This window comes from Bombyx mori, chromosome 18, assembly GCF_030269925.1.
Source record: "Bombyx mori chromosome 18, ASM3026992v2".
Lineage (NCBI taxonomy): Eukaryota > Metazoa > Arthropoda > Insecta > Lepidoptera > Bombycidae > Bombyx > Bombyx mori.
This window is the reverse complement of record NC_085124.1, coordinates 11,251,300-11,263,252: the sequence shown is the minus strand read 5'-3', so window position 1 is coordinate 11,263,252 and position 11,953 is coordinate 11,251,300. Positions and strand designations below refer to the sequence as shown.

General features: G+C 35.5%; 1 long non-coding RNA gene across 1 annotated transcript; it reads left to right on the top strand.

Moving 5' to 3' along the window:
- Window positions 1-10,751: 10,751 nt before the first annotated feature.
- LOC134200583 (uncharacterized) lies at window positions 10,752-11,320 on the top strand. Its single transcript, XR_009975563.1, has 2 exons — window positions 10,752-10,942; window positions 11,022-11,320. It is a non-coding gene; the product is annotated as an uncharacterized LOC134200583 (long non-coding RNA).
- Window positions 11,321-11,953: the final 633 nt, after the last annotated feature.

Sequence of the window (11,953 nt, the reverse complement as noted above, 5' to 3'; positions counted from 1 at the left end):
ATGTTTATAAATATAGCGTGGTCTTATTTTATTGTTGTTTTAATATTAAATTATTATTGTCGATTTATAATTGCATAAGTTGATAAAAAATGCTATGCAATAGCTTTACCGCGGCAGTCTCCGAGTGCCACACGTGTTTTTTTTATTTTTTATTGCTTAAGTGGGTGGACAAGCTTACAGCCCACCTGGTGTTAAGTGGTTACTGGAACCCATAGACATCTATAACGTATATGCGTCACCCACCTTGAGATATAAGTTCTAAGGTCTCGAGTATAGTTACAACGGCTGCCCCACCCTTCAAACCGAAACGCATTACTGCTTCACGGCAGAAATAGGCAAGATGGTAGTACCTACCCGTACGGACACACAAGAGGTCCTATTACAAGTAAAACGAATGTAATACATAATAATACGCATTACACGGAGTGATTGCGGCGATCAGGTGGCGAATTTTAAACGATTCTCAACCTATTCTCTATCACAACACAACGAACGGTCCGATACTGTTTAGTATAATCGAGTGAACAAAGACGTATACGATAATAGATTTTATGTTCAAATCGTAAGGACTGTTTTCGGAAAGCTCAATTTCCCTCACAAAATTACAGAAGCCCTGCTCTGTTCGTACACAAAGATGTAATCTCTTATTTTATTAGCCGGTTCGATAGGGTCCCATAATGTAATGACGGTACAGGAGACTTTCGATTTTATTTGAATGAAAATAGGGAACAGTATCCCACAAATACAAATTATCTTTTCTGAGTTACCTTTGAAACACTTTGTAGTTACGATAGTTTTTGAATATAAAGCTCAAGTTTAAACGTAACATAGATTTTATGAAACCTCAATAAGAAACGCCATATGTTCAAATTACAACAATGACCCTTTAATTTTTAGATAATATTAACAGTAATTTATTTTTAAAGGAAATAAAAGTTTGATGAAGAGTTTAGTATTTTTTAGAGCTTAAAGAAATAGGAAATGGATTTGAGTAAAAATGAAAATAAAAAGGACTGATACAAATATATTGTGAGCCCAAACGGACAGTCGTAAAAACGTTGAGGCTTTGTTTTGGTGACTCAGGTTGGTTGGCGGCAATTACTGGGTGATATTGGGCTGCGATAACTACTGGGTGGCAATAAAAAAGTATAAATAAGTCAGCTCTTCATTACATCGCGGAAAGTTAAATGGCTTGTACTAAGTTCTTACATACCTTATCCTACACCTATATGATATACCGGATCTTCTCAGCGGGTCGCGATTCCGATTCGGTAGTAGATTCATTCGCGAAGCAGCTGCCCTTGAGTTGTTAGGTCTCCTTTGGAGGGGCTCTTGGGGGGGCTGAGCCTTTGCTCGCTCACCTGTCCTGGTGAAACTGGAAAGGCCTCCGGGCCACCAGTAAGCCTTCATTCATAAAAAAAGGTATACGATACCTAGTGGTAAAACCAAATATAATTCAATTTCTAAATCGTTATTTAGATGACATTAAACATTTTTATTAAAGATCAAAATAAGCCCGCGAAACAAACTCAACGAGTACGTCTTTTTTTTACTTACTAGTTATTAATTATTTTTTGGAAAATTTAATTCATAAAAATAAATATTAAACAAAATTACAATGCACAGTAAGCTGAAAAGACCTGGAGCGTTTGCCACATTCTCACACACAAAGGCAGTGCACAACAATAACGAAAATAACATTAATAGGTAATTAAAATTGCAAACGCGATGTTTCTAACATAAACAATTAATTAAACAGAATGAAGCATAATTATTTTATTCTAAATAAAATTCGAGGTCCTTTAAAACTCTTTATGAAAGCAAAATAACATTTTAGTAATTACCTCATATAAACGACAATACAAACCAGTATTTAACTTTATTCATTTGGATGACTTTGATCACTTGAAGTGAATTTTGATACTTACAATGGCACAGCACAAAACATTATCGCCTAGCGCCATCTCTTATCGACCTGCATAAAACAATGTTAGTATTGACTTACAATTTTTTCTTTTACATTTTAAATCTATTTGTATTGTATTTAGTGTATTATTTATTTTCAGCTTGCGTATGCTATAAAAGAAGCTGATGACGTTCGTGGCTTTTTATAGTTAAAATAAGAACTTTAGTGTGTTAAGGAAGAAAAATATATATTTGTATTGTACTAATAAGTATTTGTATTTTTAATAGTTTTACCGGATCTAATAGTAGCCACCGAGCACAGACCTTAATAATTGCACTGTCCAAAACCACTATGGTTAACAAAAGGTCTTCCAAAAAAATATTCTTAATTTGAGTTTTAATAACCTACAATTTTTTTTTCTAATAAGATATTATTGAATCACCAAATAAATCATTTATACAAACCTTATTATTAATTACAATTACGTGTGTCAAATAAACGACGTAATAAACTGAAATTAGCTAAATCGGTCGTACATTTTTGAACCGATGCTCCGTCAAACATATTGCAACTGTTTTTTTTATAAATAGATTTATTACTAATTGGTTTCTATTATGTACTTCTATTTGTCATCTATTGACACATGGGCAGTGCAAATATGTTTGAAGTAGTATTATCTACCCACTTGCACAACACGAGTTTAGTGTTTTATTTTATTGCTTAGATGGGTAGACGATGTCACGGCACTCCTGGTGTTAAGTGATTATCAGAGCCCATAGACATCAACAACGTAAAAGCTGCCACCGATATCGAGACTATAAATACGCCGGGCAGTGGTACCTACCCGTGCGTGCAGTAACTACGTAAAAATTATTAGTAAATAAAAAATTCGGTCTCTTCCAAAAGAGTCAAAAAGACCTAAAGATCATAAGGTCTTCACTTCTGAAAACAATTTCAATGCCATCTGTATTTTAATAGTTCTAATCCATTACTAGCCTTCTCGGCAATTTGTATTCTGATTTGCCAAACACAAGTTACTATGGGAGGATAGCTGTCAAACAGGAACAGAGACCCTTTAGATTGGAAAACGGACTGCGGATGGCGCAGTCTTTCAGTGGACGGTGTAATGCCAAAATGAATATAACGAGATCTTTTCATATATTTCCTCGGATCATGAATGAGTTTCATATTGAAATTGGATTATTAGCTGGATCGCTTCATATTAAAAAAAACACGCAAAGCATTACTGGTGGTAGAAAGTCCTGTGAATCCGCACGAGTAAGTACCAACCCCGCGTCTATATCTGCCGTGGCGCAGTAATGCGTTTCGAGTTGAAGGGTGGCAGCCGTTTTATTATAAAATTGAGACATCATGTCTCAAGTTGGATGGCGGCATTTACACTGTTGATGTCATTGGACTCAGGTAACCACTTAACTTCAGATTGGCCTTGAGCTCGTCCATCCATTTGAGCAATAAAAAAAGCAGCTGCTTGACCAGCACTGAGTACTTATCATCATCTTTATGGATTCAAGAAACTAGTGCATACGTGCATCGGCAGACAGCGGCTCGGTTCTGCCCCTGGCATCGCTGAAGTCCATGGGCAACGGTAACCACTCACCATCAGATGGGCTGTGTACTCGTCTGCCTACAAGGGTAATAAAAAATATACCTATTTGACTAACTAAAACATTTAAAAGAAGAAAAATGTACATTAATACTAAGAAAAAATATTTACTCCGACCATAAACTGCGTCTTCTAAAATGAAAATACACAGGATTACAACATCAAAGTTTTCGAATTACGTACGAACGACATCTATATTTAAAGGGTTGTTTCGAGGAAATTGCATTTTAGCGGGAAAGAAAATACACACGCGTAAAACAACGTCGAGGAACTCGAGTTCTTTAGATTTTAGAGCAAACAGCTATTTTAAAATAGACACATAAAAAATATTCAAGAACTTCTTTAGCTCGCATTAAACTAAATTATTTTAGGCAGTTAAGACTAAAACCTAAAACAAATAACCTTAAAATTATGTGAAGAACAGTTCAAGAAGATCTAAGAAATAATGTTGATTAATGAATTTGAGCATTCATTATATTTATTTAATAACCAGTCAAACGCTTTGCTGACCGATAGTTGATTTGACTTTGATCTAATCACTGCTTAAACGCCAGATACATGAACTCTTGAAAATTTCATTGCAATACCTCTGTCTAGCCGCTGCGGAGTCTATAGGGAACATCACACATCGATTTACTTATTATGTACATAATAATAAATAGATGATTATCAAACATATCATGGACGTTTCAAAGCCTCTGAAATACGAATTTTATGACAATATAACAAAATAACAAAAACATATGTGTCCAAAGTTACATCTACGTAATAATACCATATTACTTCTATGTGCGTAATGTCAAAAATTATTATTACGCGCGTTAAAAACCAAGTTGATGGATAATTATCGTTTTATGGGAATCGATTTAATCGAACCTTACCCTTAAATTTCTGTAGTGGATTTTCCTTTGAAACTTTATTTAAAACAACCCTTTGAATTATATTCGTTTTTATTTTTAACGTGGCGCAATATCTTGACTTTGGAAAAATTAGGAACGCCGATTGCTTTCATCCATTCCATCCATCATTCTCCATCATTCGTCATAGGCTAGTGGCTAGTAGTGTCTACTATTGTTAACAGTTTAATATTATTATTTTCTTCAACTTAAACGAGCTGCGGGCATGGTTAAAACTTGTTTTACGATTTAATCTCGCATTTTCATTGTCATTATATTTCATTTTGTTTCATTACTCCGTGACCACGAAAATTAGTTTTATTTGATACATGTATAAGAATCAAACAATAACAGTACTTTTAATTACATTATATTTATTATTGTTGTTATAAATATTTCTTAAATTGATAATTAATAATTACATAAAATAGTACATTTACGTTTAGATTTATGTATTTTCATTTGTATAATAATAACATTATCATTATTTAATTATTATTTTTCAAGCGGTACATACAAAGCGATTAATATATTTCATTAGATGAATCTGCTGATAGTTGTTTGAAAGAGATCGTTCTTAGCAGTAAGACTGCCTATAACTCTCGTGATGCGGCCTGTTTGTTAACACGTCATTTCGGATCCTCCCGAGCTGTGCTTTTAGGTACCCCTAGCCCCGGTCATCGTTCTCGTCGAACCCGTCGCTTGCGACGAAGGGCTCGACAAGTAAATTAAATCACAAACACAGCCCACTGAGTTTCTCGCCGGATCTTCTCAGTGGGTCGCGTTTCCGATCCGGTGATAGGTTCTGCGAAGCACAGCTCTAGCTAGGGTTTGCGTTAGCAACGTCGTCAGGTTTGAGCCCCGTGAGCTCACCTACTAGCTCAGCGAATCTAGAATAATCCCTCGAGGTTACTAGAATAGGTAAGAAAAAAAACTGTTTGTTACGGGCGTTTCAGGAGTTAAGACTAAAATAATCCATTTCAATGGAACCCTATTCTACTAGTTAGCTCAGCTACGCCCGCAACCGAAGCAGAGTTCACCCAAATTACCTTTTCTGCCACGTACCATCCGGCTTTAGAATGAACTTACCTCCACGGTGTTTTCTAGGCGCTATGTCTTTCTTCAAACAATTTACTTTAACCAGAGAAGCAAACAAGACGAGTCTTTGTGATAACCAACACTAGCCTCTTTAAATAAAAGCAGCCCGAGTTAATTTCCGACCGAGTTCCTTACCTACGAACATAATTGAATTGCTTTGTTCCGGTTTATGGGACACGATAACCGGCTTCGAAATATACTTATTAAATGAATACGCACGTTTCAGTTGAGAACGGTTCTAACGCTAAAAGCGTAATAAGGCGATTTGTTTTATTATTATTAGGAATTCCTTACTCTAGACTCTATGTTATAATCGATATAATTACTGTTCTTCGTATCGATTCACTACACTCGGATATTAAGTATCGATTTCGCGAACCATCTTTGATAGAGAGTCGTGATATCGTAATAATAATATTGGGTATATTTAAAAGAAAAATGAAAATATAATATTTAAGCTTTGTCGGTATAGACTTCCGTCAGCATTTAAAAAGTGATATTTTGAACTCAAATTAAAATTGAACAAGCAATTACTACCAGTAACATATCGTTCTCATTTAAGATGCGAATTAAAGTTATCGATCAAAGGTGAGAGAGAATAGAGTGACTACACTTTACACATAATTAACACAGAAAATATTTAAGTCGACGGGCGGGTATACTTTTTTGATCCCTTCCAAATAATCGTAATTATCAAGGGATATTCTGAAAAAGATACATGTTGCTGTATACTATTAAAAGTGTTCGGAAATGTGGTGAGTTCTTATTGTTGAAATAGGTCATTAAGTATTAAAGACGAACAAGCCTCATTATGACACAAATCAATCAGAAACCATAAAATTTTACCGTATACAGAACGTCGATGTTACGACCATAAAAAAAAAACAAATTTACATTAACAGACAGTTCGTGTAATGGAAATTGAAAACAACCAAGGGAATTCATTTTAAATGTACGTTTCTCTGGCAAAGGAAAATTTCTGGTGAGGGCGGCTCTCGGCTTGGGAGTAAGGATGAGCATCGGAAAATTTTTGTTACATTACTTCTATTTGCAAAGTAATGGAAATGTTATATGAAATGTAACTAAAAAAAAAATATTTATTTTAATGCCAATTAATTTCGTAATTAATTCTATCAGATTTGAAATCAATGACGGCGCGTGATTTTCTTATTCATAGGTATTTATTTATTTAACTAACGAACTGAGTTTTCAATTTACAAACACTATATTGTACTATTTGAATACTGTGTACGTAAGCCGTACATATTACATATATAATGCATAATTTCCAACCGAGATGCCCCTAAAAGAGGGTGAAGCTTGAGTGTTGTTCCCTGTAAATGTCATGAGCGTTCACGCCGCCCCAGATAGATCCGAATCGGTTTAAAAACCGGATGAAATTGTTAATTACCAACTTCCGCCAATCAAACAAACTTTCTTCTCATATTTACGGGTTCATAAATACTGTTTCATATAGCTGTACGTTTTGAAATTGTATTTGTATTAAATGTTAAACACTTTACTAATTTTGACAATAACTACTTTAGCGCTTTATATTATGTAAACCTTGACTAAATTGAGATATGCGCCAAATTTAGAGAATAAAAGTGATTTCATAAGTTAATTTAATCCGAAACTATCCAATAGAGGTAACAAAAACAAATCAAAAAAGACTAAAACCACAAAATTATTATAATCCGCATAAAGTTCTTTTTTTTTAGCCAATCTGGCTCTCCAATTGGTTATTTGTAATTGCGTCGATAATGAGATTTGAATTATTTTAGTGTTCCACAAAAAAGTCCAAAAATTCCACTATAAAAAAAATTTAATATTTTCATCATTTTACTCTAAGTAGCGTATTAATAAAACTTACCAAATCACAAAATTGTGCAAATATCTGAACAGTAATGTGACGATTGAAATTGTTTGGTTTAGAATAAAATAATACTTTTATTTATTTATTGCTTAGATGGGTGGACGAGCTCACAGCCCACCTGGTGTTAAGTGGTTACTGGAGCCCACAGACATCTACAACGTAAATGCGCCACCCATCTTGAGACATAAGTTCTAAGGTCTCAAGTATAATTACAACGGCTGCCCTACCCTTCAAACCGAAATGCATTATTGCTTCACGGCAGAAATAGACAGGGTAGTGGTACCTACCCGCGCGGACTCACAAGAGGTCCTACCACCCATACTCTCGTTGTATATCTGTAATCCTCCGTATAGATCCCAGTCCCAGCAAATGTAAATCAACTATATACACTAAACTGTATAATGACATTGAATCTATAGTTCAATTAAAACAATGCCTCAAACAAAAATTAAATAGTACATAATATGAATAAAAATAACAAAAATATTAAAAAGTCATACTTTAAGGGCTCCACTATAAATGTAAATAATATTGTTTTTATGTTGATGATACTATTCAAGATATTAGACCCGAGGCATAAAAATTATTGTCGGTCGCACGCGTGTAAATTTTCACGTGAATTTTATTTTTAATCTGATGAAAACCATGTTGAAAGATATCAATTTTGTTACATACATTATGACACAATTGGAATTGGTAAAAGCATGTTAGTCAAAATGGATGTGTATCTCCGAATATTTGGGATCCCTGTGAAGGTTTCTATCGTGGTATTATAACTATGAAAGTACTACAAGTGACACGCGTGTAGTTTCAACAATCGATTCCGATCCGATAGTAGATTCATACGCGAAGCAGCTACTCTTGAGTTGTTAGGTCTCCTTCGGAGGCGCTCGGGTAGCTGTTAGCAAATCCCACCCCTCCTGGCTGAGCCTTTGCTCGCCCACTTGTCCGTGTGAAACTGGAAAGGCGCCCGGGCCACCAGTAATCCTTCAATCATAAAAAAAAGTTTCAACAAATAGGTGTATTTAATACGTTTACCATGAACGGGTTTCATTAGTTCTCCATAAATATAGGGGAGAAGGGCACGACATTTCTGCAACTTTACAGGAAAGTCATTTAAATTTTAAAGTTTAGAATCAATCAAGTCATATCAAAATATCTAAACTTAATAAAAAAACTTCTTCGGCTATTTGAACGGTGTAAGTTTAATTGAAGTTCAATTAAAACGTCGAACTGTTGATGCTAATAGCAAATAAAACGCACCTTTAATTATTATTATTATTTACTAGCTGACCCGGCAGACTTCGTAGTGCCTCAATCGATAAATAAAGGGCCTAAACTTTTGTATAAAGTAAATTTAAAACAAACAAAAGGAACCCGTCCGACGGGGGACACATCAAAGGGAAAACGAAATTGTTATTTTTATTCAATTCCGAGCATTTTCATATTTATCTGCCTTTTAAACCTTCTCTGGACTTCCACGAATAATTCAAAACTAAAATTAGCCAAATCGGTCCAGCTATTCTCGAGTTTTAGCGAGACTAACGAACAGCAATTCATTTATATATATATAGATTAAGCGAAATGTCGCTTAAACCAAATGGCCTTTCAGCCACCCCTTTAGGTATATACTTTAGCGCTAAACATACCAAAACGGGTCAAATGACCCGTTTTGTATTGAAAATGCACGTATCATCTTATTACTTTTGCACATTTCACTTCATGACTTAGTAGGCAGCGGCTTGGCTCGGCCCCTGGCATTGCTGAAGTCCATGGGCGACGGTAACCACTCACCATCAGGTGGGCCGTATGCTCGTCTGCCTACAAGGGAATAAAAAAAAAGACTCTTTCTTACCAATTAATCTACAGTTATTATACTTTTTGTTTTGTTTATTTTGAGTAATACTTGTCGTATACCGTTATAAACTCGCTATGATAGAAATAGGTATCAGTAACTGTTCGTATGATTAGTGTTAGTCAGTAATTCTTGCGAATAAGACATGTATGTCAACCTAAGCTTACAATAAACATATTATAACTGTATATAAGACAATCAAATCTAACAATGAACCTAAAATTAAAAACGTTAAAAAATATCAATAATAATATGTAATAATTTAATAACTAAAACATATTACTAAAAGGAGTCCCTTTAGGAAAGGTTCCGAAGATACTGGCAGCGTTCTCCCTTTTAATAGCTAGACTAATTCTTTGTCCAAGGTAGCTGCCAGCTTTTTGGTCTCCTGTGACGTCGACTAACCTTTTTGCTATTTCCTTAAACAGCCTTATAACACTGGGACCCCGCGGATAAATAATATTTTAATAATGACTAATATTTTTTGACAGATGACGACTCGCGTTACGTCACATTCTTCTCGTTTGTCATCAAAACTATAAAAATTCCAATAAAGTGCTCTGTTTACAAACAACTATACAAAAAATGACCTACACTTCTTCGATTAGCAGTGTATGTTCGTCGAAAACGTGCTACACGAATTCGGGAGCTACAGTTCGGAGTAAAAGGTATAAAGTCAAAACCGCTTTGAAGAAATCCGTCCCAGCTGCCATTCTAGTTTGGGCCTTCCATAGAATCCCGTCCAGAGAAGGCCTAACTTCGAGGCGAATAATCGGGTACTTGAAGCGACATTTTAAAATCGCAAACGACCCTGGGAGTACCGGTAAGAAAATCGGAGCCATGTTGAGGTCAGCAGTGGATTTCGGTCTGTTAGAAAAAAGAGGGAAACGCTATTACCTTTGTAGATGATAAAATTGGCAGTATGTTTAATAAAGTATTGTGTTATTGTTTCTTCTTTTCTTTCGCCCGTCGTAAGTTTACAGGCGACCATAAAATGTTATCAAAATACGGATGGTATTTAGGAATCCGAAATCCAAGTTTATTATTATTTTTAATTTTTTTTATTGCTTAAATGGGTGGACGAGCTCACAGCCCACCTGGTGTTAAGTGGTTACAGGAGCCCATAGACATCCAGAACGTAAATGCGCCACCCACCTTGAGATATAATTTCTAAGGTCTCAAGTATAGTTACAACGGCTGCCCCGCCCTTCAAATTGAAACGCATTACTGCTTCACGGCAGAAATAGGCAGGGTGGTGGTACCACCCGCGCGGACTCACAAGAGGTCCTACCACCAGTATTACAGTAGTTTTATATTGCTAAAGAAGAAAATATTCAGATCGCGTTCCTTTAAGGCTGTAAGTTAGAAGGTATTTCCATAAAAAAAATATTGGCAAAAAAATCAGATGTTATTTCTTCTTGGTGTAAGTTCTTAAAAAGATAACATTTTTTTTTTATATTACAAAAATACAAATAAAAATAGCCACTTCTATCACATTGCGATATAAAGCGAGCAGATGGCGCAAAAAAACAATCACAGTAAAAATGTGAGTTGAAAGGTAATGGCAGCCTAAGCCTAGTTCGGACTAGACGAGTATTTTAGTTGACTACCGAGTAATTTAGTGGCTAAACTACTCGCTACTGTACAGAAATTGTTCGCATTACGGTCCAGTACAGTCAGTACACAAGTGAGTGGTCTTTTTCAAGATGAACGGGCTGTAACGCAATTGAGTAAATAAACTGATTATAGCTTAATCGCTATTTTAGAAGAGGTGAGGAGGAAATTTCTGTGATTAAGAAAAATAAGTTTTGGGCACGAAAATGGATCGATAGAAGAGATAAACTAGAAGCTACTGATTGTCTTCTGACGGAATTAGCATTGGAAGATCCCAAAGAATACTTCGATAGTTTGAGAATGTCCGAAAGTTGTGTGAATTTTCTGTTAACGAAAATACACTCCCAAATTCAGCGTAAATATCAGAGAAGTGTCACTAATGATTCGACTAATCTTAGATAAATATGAAAATGCTCGGAATTAAATAAAAATAACAATTTTGTTTTCCCTTTGATGTGTCTGTCCCCCGTCGGACGAATTCATTTTGTTTGTTTTAAGTTTATTTTATACAAAAGTTTAGGTCTTTTATTAATCGATTGAGGCACTACGAAGTCTGCCGGGTCAGCTAGTCGTGTAATAAAAATATAACCTCAAATGTCAAAGAAGGTAGCAACGTTCAGGCGGTGATCGGTAAGCATACCTTTGGTACCTTTGGTGAGCACTTAATACTACGGTTGAGCCGCCATGGCCAGCTCGTTCACTCGTTCTGCACAATAATAATTTTTTTCTCGCAACAAATCTCACTAGACCATCTCGCTTCAAACTAGGGTTTGCTGTACTATTGGAACTGAAGACTAATATTAAACAGCCAAACGAAGAGTAAATCGACTTCTTTATCATGAATACTTGGCCGAATCGAGCCCAAGATCCTCGGCCTAGTGGTCAGGGTTGCCAACTCCTGTGCCACCGAATCGAGTTGTCACTAAATTAACACTTTTTTTCGGATCAGGGGTCGATGGCGCTTCTGTTAGTTTTTTTCCTCGTATCGTTAACACGTGATAGTTCGTGCGTTTTCTTCATACGTCTTGTGAATCACAGACGACCGTAAACGAGTTCAGCCACTATATCATTTTATTTTATTTGG